Here is a 9,310-nt window from a genome sequence, read left to right as displayed (position 1 = left end):
CATTTATAAGATAACACATCTGTAATGCTACACATTTGCTGCGCTCCCCTTTCCAGGCAGTGTTTGTTCGGGGCCCAGATTACAGTACCTGGAGAGGTATGCATAATTACAGTGTACTCTGCTGAAATGATAGGATGCATTTTCCCTGGGGCCTCCAGCATTAATCACCAGCACAGGAGATGTAATAAAATCATAATTGCTTTCTTGAAAAGTTATAATCTAACTTGTTCAACTCTTAAGGCAGAGTGGTATCTGACCTGGTGAGATGCTGGGGCTTCCTTTGGGAAGCACAATGCATGACCTAACAAACTTCTAAAGTTTTCAATTTAATGCTGCCACTTGTTTAATCACTTTTATATAACAAATAACGTCTAAAATTAAGTGAATATGTGACACACAAGGGTTGACCTGTAAAACAGATGGTCCATTTGTATGGTATGTGATAAAAAAAAGAAATATAATTCACAAGAGGGTGGGGGTTATATTCTTGATTTTATCTTGTTCATCGTTGCATCAATATTCCTCACTTTCCCCTAGCTTTATCTTGAATAACTAATGGAATCTCTGTAAGGTCCCACTTCAAAGATGGAAGTGGGTCTCTGGACCTGTATGTGGAAGCTATCAACTAACACCTTTGTAGTCACCTGGTGACTTCAAGCTTTCCTTAGTGTTGCCTCCGCTTTTTAGGAAAAGGATCATAAAAGCCTATGTGCTTGTATGACCAATACGTCTGATAGAGACAGTTATGGAGTTATGATCCATTCCAGCCCAAGAAAATATGCATATTTTGGTAATGTATACCTGTGTCTCAGTTTGTTCAAGCATTCTTGGACACGGAGATGTAAATAACTCCAATGGGTGCATAGAAAGTCTGGTCTCAATGTAATCAAGGGATTCATCTGGATTCAATAAGACCAAGACCCTGACCATATGACTTTGGAAGAGTTTACAGCGGGGATCTGCTGACAGCTGGAGTGACCACATGAGTGTCCTCCTAAGAGCAGTGGACCTCAGGACTGGGATAACCCCCTTCCAGCAACTGTAGGAGCAAATCATCATAGAGCAGTTTCTGTGTAATTGCCAGCTGGAGAGGGGGTGAGACCAACAACATACATGATATCCCTGCCCCTAGGCCCAAGGGGGGCACCGTTCTAAGACTTTCACCTGTTTTGTGTATGGGTGGGGATGGTGAGAGGTCCCATGATAACTTGCTGCCCATTACCATAGGCCAGGCTGTGGCCATGGTACTAAGAAACAATGGGGATGGTTTGACCCTTGTATGGCCTGAACGGGTTTCCCCACAGGATTTGGTACCCAGGGAAACCTTCACTGTTTCCAGAATTGGAGGAACTGAACCCGCACTGCCAATTACCAAGGTGTATTGGATTGGGTTGCGGGAGGGGAGTGAGGGAGGTGGGGTATCATCTGGCATCCCTTTGAGTGTCTGCTTGGAATGGACTTGGGGGTGGCTAGTGTCACAGTATGTCACCGCAGAATCATCCAGGACTGATCCCTGAGATGGCGACATCCAGCCTGCAGCTGTAGTTGACACTGTAGTTGTTGATATGGTCAAAAATTATATTGATGTGTGTGACATGCCTATTGGCAGTAATTTGGGGGTGGGTAATGTCATGAGTTCCATATTCCTCTGGGATAAGAGGACCAGTACATTAGAGGGTCAGGCTCCTAAAGGGATTGGCCAGTCAGCCTCTGGATAGCTTTGAGACTTCCAGCATAGGGAGAGACAGGGGGCTAACAGCTGTGGTGGAAGAGCTTGCAGATGAGGACAGGAAAGTATCTGGAGTGGTGAAGCTCCCAGGTATGGATTCATAGCAGGGCCCATCCCTGACTGGGCTGTCTCAGGACAAGGTTGGTCTGTCTGCCATGATGACTGGATTAAAAGTTGAGAGGAAGCAGATGCAACGTGCGGTCACAGTGACCATTATCGTGGTCATGTGAAGTCATGGCATTGAGCTCCCTTGGGGGCCCAACAACTTACTCCCTTTTGACCAAGTGACTGCGATGATGGAGGCCAGGGAAACTGACAGAAGATGTGGAAAACTCTTGTAGCTGAGATGAAGTGGATGATACCTGCAGTCACTGCGACCATTGCCACGGTAACAGCAATTGTAGCGTTAGAGCCCCTCAGGGGTCTGCCAACTTCCTACCTTTCGACCAAGTGGCTTCCAAGTTAGATGGAGGCCAGGAGACAGTTCCTGGGAAGCTGGCAGAAGACATGGCAGTCTCTTCACTTCTGGTCAAGTCCAGTCAAGGGGTTTCAAGCAGAGTTAGATGCTGACACTAGCCTGAAAGTTCTGGAGGAACAGGTTGTAGAGTCTCCTGCAGACTTACACCCCAAGCGGTTCTGAGACCAAAGAAAGCTGTCCCCAGTGATGGTCCAGCTGGGTTCACCGGATTGTGTAGCCCTGGGACCCACAGATAATACTGAGGTCTGCCAGTAGCTCTGAGCGGACCAACAGTGTCAGCTGTTCGCAACCCTACACCCCTTCAGCAAGTTCAACCCGGGAGGAAGCTGTTTACAGTCCATCACATGGACCACAGGAGCCAGATCCCAAACCATTGTTCAGCATATTGGGTCTCCGCTATGGTGCAACCACTCCAGGGCTAGGTGACAGATGGGCTGCTACAGCTGGAGGTCATTAGAGTATAGAGAGGTAGTGGTTGGATGCATGGGAAAACTCAAAAGTGCTACACCTTAGCGTCATCTTAAGGGAGTAGGTGTGATGAAATTTAAGAATATACATTCACAAGGTGGGGTCAGATTTGTCATCAGTGCATAAATATCCCTCACTTCCCCTTAGCCTTATCTTGGATAACTAATCAAATCTCTTGAAGGCCCCAATTCAAAGACTGAAGAGGGTTTGTAGGGGGTAGCTATCTACTAATACCTCTGTAGCCTTGGCGACTCCAAGCTTTCTTTGGAGTTTCAACTACTTTTTAGAGAAAGGATCATTTGTATGACCAATATGTCAGCTGGGGACAGTTATGATCATAAAACCCATGTGTTTGTATAACCAATATTTCAGCTAGGGACAGTTACGAAGTTATGATCCATCCCAGCCCAAGGACAAATTCATATATGGGTAATGTACAGTATACCTGTTTCTCAGTTCATTCTAACATTCTTGGACACAGAGATATAAATAACTTTCAATAGGAGCATAGTAAGTAGATAAATGACTGGTCTTAAAAAGGTATTCACATGAAGACAAGTTTCTTATATGTACATATATGTACTATAACAAAATAACAAAATAACTCATTCTCTAATCCACTGTGGTTAGCAAAAATGCAGCATTTCACAGATATAATTCCAACCTGTCTCTCTCAGTTGCCCCTAGACACGACCCTGTTACTACTGACTTAGGGTCGGGCCGCCATCTTGGATTTGTATTTTCAACGTGCAGATGAGATTTCTGTCTGTCTCTGCTGTGTGTCTGTAGCCACGCCCTCTGCATGGAGACACTCGCATCCTGCACGGAGATGTATATATATGTAACACGCCGGAAGACTGATTACATTACACATAAATGCACATGCATTTCATAACTTTATTAGATAACATACAATACACCTCTTTAAGTAGCACATAGAACCATGGACCATACACAATGGGGCAGATTTACTTACCCAGTCCCTGTCGCGATCCCACGGTGCGTTGTCTGATGAGGATTCAGGTGTGCCGCGATTCACTAAGGTTGTATGTCCAATTTCCTGCATGTGTAGCTTCCGCGCTGAGATCCGGCGGGGTTCACCTTTTTCTTCCTTGGTGCATGTAAGTGCTTGATCTTGCAACACAATTTAGTTTTTAAATTCCGCTGTTTGTCCGAAACCGCTGGGTTGTCCAACGGCACGCCCAACGATTTCTGTTGCATGCAAGCCGGCGCCGATGCGCCACAATCTGACCCAATATTTGGGAAACCTGACGGAATCGCGATCTGCGGACCCTTAGTAAATGAGCCCCAAATGTCACCACAGGCATCTATTGCACTCATCTTGACAAGTTGGGCGGATGAATGGACACTTTTCATTCTGCCAGAGCAGCCCGGGTCTCGGGGTCTCTGATAGATGTACTCTAAATTACTCACTCTTGTTCATAAGAGCAGACTCAAGAGCTGGGACTATTGGCTATCCGATGAGTGTTGGAAAGACCCTATTCATATTAGATGGTTTCACAAACTTGCCAAATCCAATGGGGTTTATCTGATATTGTTTAAATGTGTATGTGGTCCTTAATTTTTTCTAAAATTACCATCCTGAAATTTTAATACAGCTAATTATTCTTTTTCTACTAAAACTAGGAAGATTAAATCTTATATTTAACACAATCTTTTAGGAAAATGTTGGTGCTGCCCCAGAGAAGTGATTTTTTTTTTTATCCAGACCTGTATCATACTGTGTTATTAATTTTTCTTAACATTACCACAGGCCTGAGAAGTGGATAAAGCAAATCGAGATTCAGGAACATTCAGCCTGTGTTTAGTGCTTTAAATTGATATTCTGTTTAATAGGCATGTTGACAACTATAAAGAAGTCATAAAGGATTCACGCTACCTTATTGCCTATGAGACTGTAACGTTCACCTAACAAATAACACATGGATCTAAGAAACCCATTTATCTATACAGAGCTCCGCTCACACGTTCCTGGCACAAAGGACTCCATTTTCACTTTAATGAGTGCGCTGACTTCCACGCTGCAAGAGCACTGCTACATTTTCTGCTTCAAACCAGTGCCAGTGTAAGGAGCCAAATGTCTGGTTCTCATTTCAGTCTTTGGGCCAGACATACTTAACTGTCCTGATTTAATGCAAAACCCTAATTATAACCCTAAATGAAGTTCCTACTGATGGTAGCAGTTTAGTCTATAGAATTTAAAAGGAAACAAAACAAGAACTCTCCTTTCTTACAGAAGTCTAGGTATTCCAAACTTTTTAACTTGGGATCATTGCTGGGCTGCTGTCAGAGTAAAAAATATATTCAGAATTATTTCTTATACGATGAATTTTGGGAAGTGTGTGTCAGTTCAACTAAAATTCTTTTCTCTTGTATCTGTAGTTCTATAAGATGTCTGGGGTACAGGTAAATATCTCCCTTATCTCACCCTTATCTCCCTGGTCTCACAGTAAAGAACCTTTGTCTATGTTGATGACAGAACCGCCTTTTCTCTAGGCGTAGAGGATGCCCCCTTGTCCTGGTCACAGGCCTAGGTATAAAAAGATCTTTGGAGAGATCCTTCTACTGTCCGTTCAGGTATTTGTACATTGTAATGAGGTCTCCCCTCAGTTGTCTTTTTTCTAAATTGAATAATCCCATATTTTGTAATCTGTCATCATATTCTAGGCCCCCCATTACACTAATAATTTTTGTTTCTCTCCTCTGCACCCTTTCCAGTTATACTATGTCCTTTTTATACACTGGTGCCCAAAACTTCACACAATATTCCATGTGTGGTCTGACTAGGGATTTGTATAAGGGCAAAACTATGTCCTTAACATAAGAATCTATTCCTCTCTTGATACATCCCATAATTTTATTTGCTTTAGCAGCAGCTGCCTGGATCTGGCCACTAAAATTAAGTTTACCACCAATACCCCCAAGTCTTTTTCAGCTCCAATTTTACCAAGTAATATAGTGCATAACTTTACATTTATCTACATTAAACCTCTTCAACCATTTCTCTGCCCATTCCTCAAGCTTCCACAAATCCATCTGTAATGCTAAACTATTGACCTCAGTATTAATTACTTTACACAGCTTAGTATCATCTGCAAATATTGAAACTTGACTGTGTAAACAGACTACAAGGTCATTAATAAAAACTAAAATTCTTTTCTCTTGTATCTGTAGTTCTATAAGATGTCTGGGGTACAGGTAAATATCTCCCTTATCTCACCCTTATCTCCCTGGTCTCACAGTAAAGAACCTTTGTCTATGTTGATGACAGAACCGCCTTTTCTCTAGGCGTAGAGGATGCCCCCTTGTCCTGGTCACAGGCCTAGGTATAAAAAGATCTTTGGAGAGATCCTTCTACTGTCCGTTCAGGTATTTGTACATTGTAATGAGGTCTCCCCTCAGTTGTCTTTTTTCTAAATTGAATAATCCCATATTTTGTAATCTGTCATCATATTCTAGGCCCCCCATTACACTAATAATTTTTGTTTCTCTCCTCTGCACCCTTTCCAGTTATACTATGTCCTTTTTATACACTGGTGCCCAAAACTTCACACAATATTCCATGTGTGGTCTGACTAGGGATTTGTATAAGGGCAAAACTATGTCCTTAACATAAGAATCTATTCCTCTCTTGATACATCCCATAATTTTATTTGCTTTAGCAGCAGCTGCCTGGATCTGGCCACTAAAATTAAGTTTACCACCAATACCCCCAAGTCTTTTTCAGCTCCAATTTTACCAAGTAATATAGTGCATAACTTTACATTTATCTACATTAAACCTCTTCAACCATTTCTCTGCCCATTCCTCAAGCTTCCACAAATCCATCTGTAATGCTAAACTATTGACCTCAGTATTAATTACTTTACACAGCTTAGTATCATCTGCAAATATTGAAACTTGACTGTGTAAACAGACTACAAGGTCATTAATAAAAACTAAAATTCTTTTCTCTTGTATCTGTAGTTCTATAAGATGTCTGGGGTACAGGTAAATATCTCCCTTATCTCACCCTTATCTCCCTGGTCTCACAGTAAAGAACCTTTGTCTATGTTGATGACAGAACCGCCTTTTCTCTAGGCGTAGAGGATGCCCCCTTGTCCTGGTCACAGGCCTAGGTATAAAAAGATCTTTGGAGAGATCCTTCTACTGTCCGTTCAGGTATTTGTACATTGTAATGAGGTCTCCCCTCAGTTGTCTTTTTTCTAAATTGAATAATCCCATATTTTGTAATCTGTCATCATATTCTAGGCCCCCCATTACACTAATAATTTTTGTTTCTCTCCTCTGCACCCTTTCCAGTTATACTATGTCCTTTTTATACACTGGTGCCCAAAACTTCACACAATATTCCATGTGTGGTCTGACTAGGGATTTGTATAAGGGCAAAACTATGTCCTTAACATAAGAATCTATTCCTCTCTTGATACATCCCATAATTTTATTTGCTTTAGCAGCAGCTGCCTGGATCTGGCCACTAAAATTAAGTTTACCACCAATACCCCCAAGTCTTTTTCAGCTCCAATTTTACCAAGTAATATAGTGCATAACTTTACATTTATCTACATTAAACCTCTTCAACCATTTCTCTGCCCATTCCTCAAGCTTCCACAAATCCATCTGTAATGCTAAACTATTGACCTCAGTATTAATTACTTTACACAGCTTAGTATCATCTGCAAATATTGAAACTTGACTGTGTAAACAGACTACAAGGTCATTAATTAAAATATTAAAAAGAAGTGGCCCCAATACTGACCCCTGTGGCACTCCACTGGTAACTTCAACCCAATCTGAGAATGTGTCATTAATGACAACCCTTTGTTTTCTATCACTAAGCCAATTACTTACCCAAATACACAGATTTTCAGCAGTCTTATTTTATGGACCAACCTTTTATGCGGCACGTGTCAAATGCCTTTGAAAAGTCCAGATATATAACATCCACAGCGTCCCCCAGGTCCAGTCTGTAACTTACTTCCTCATATAAGCCAATATGATTAGTCTGACAGGACCGATCCCCATGAACCAATGCTAATGCTGGGTTATAAGGTTATGTACAGTGAGATACTCCAGGATAGCATCTCTAACAAACCCCTCAAATATTTTCCCCACCACAGAAGTTAGTCTCATAGGTCTGTTGTTTCCAGGGTCACTTTTTGATCCTTTTTTGTATATTGGTACCACATTTGCTATGCGCCAGTCCTGTGGAACATAACTAGTCCTCAGGGAATCTTCAAATATTAAAAATAATGGTCTGTCTATCACAATACATAGTTCATGCAGAACCAGGGGCTGTATGCCATCTGGGCCTGGTGATTTGTCTATCTTAGTGTTTTGAGGTGGCGCCGTACCTCTTCCTGGGTTAAATTGTTGACATTCCAATGACAATTTACATCATTCCCTTATTGTGTCTTTCTCCAGGGGATTTTCCAGGGAAAAGACAGGTTTTTGGGGGGAGGTCTTTCCTTCCTGAAGTTTACAGTGGTCGTTGCCCCTCCACTAACGCTCTTAGTAATCCATGATACAAAATCAATGATTTTATGATCACTATTACCCAGGTTCCCCTCAACATGTAATTTTGATACCCTGTCAGGTCTGTTAGGATAAGGTCCAGCAGTGTCCCCTCTCTTGTTAGCTCCAGGACTAGTTGCGAAAGGTAATTGTCTTTTGTTGTCAACAAAAATCTGCTACCTTTGAAGGACCTGAAGGTTTCTCTTTCCCCCCCCCCCCAGTCAATATCTGGGTAATTGAAGTCCTCCATGACAAGTACTTCACCATACTTTGAAGCCATATCCATGTGATATATCAGCATATCCTCTGCTGCCTCCAATATATTTGGAGCCTTGTAACAAACTCCTATTAATATTTTATTATTCTTTTTCCCTCCCTATCTCCACCCATAGGGACTCCCAGACTTATCTCAGTCTAACTAGGTTCTGGAAGTAAGTGCTCTCTTTAAAGAGACTTTTCAACATAAGGCTGACTCTACAGGTGTGTGGAGACCTACATTAATGCTTTACTTGGGAATGCTGGGAAATACATTTTCCAGCTACATTGTAAGGAAGCCTGCTGAACATGAAGCATGACTTTTTTAGAAAACCTAATGACATGATGAGGGATAACTTCAAAGTCAGACAATCCCAGCTCACTGCTCCCAAGAGGCAATAAATAACATAGGCAGTTTGTACTCCAGACCTTGTCCAGTGTTAGCAAAAGAACTTCTTTAGCCTAGTACATACCAACTATGCTGTGTCTTTACTGTTTGAAAATCATTTGCTCTAGCCTTTAGCCCACCATCTTTTCAGTCTTCAGCCCAGCTATTCTCCCCTACTGAACTAGCCCAGTCTGGCCTGCAGCTCACCAATGGCGCCAAAAGACACTGCCAGATACACAATTCAGCAATCTTTCAGAAAATCTACGTTTTCCAGTGAAGCATATGGTCTGTTTACTTGGAAAGATGTATACACATTTATGTTTCCTCCTTACAGGCCACTAGAATTTATACTGTAGAAGTTGCTATTGGCACAGGGCTATAAATTAACATTGACTGCAGGAACAGAGCAGATATTCAGTAATCAGTGAAGTGGTAGCATAGAACATCATACCATTAC

Source organism: Engystomops pustulosus, chromosome 7 (genome assembly GCF_040894005.1).
Source record: "Engystomops pustulosus chromosome 7, aEngPut4.maternal, whole genome shotgun sequence".
Taxonomy (NCBI): domain Eukaryota; kingdom Metazoa; phylum Chordata; class Amphibia; order Anura; family Leptodactylidae; genus Engystomops; species Engystomops pustulosus.
Note: the sequence above shows the minus strand (reverse complement) of the source record.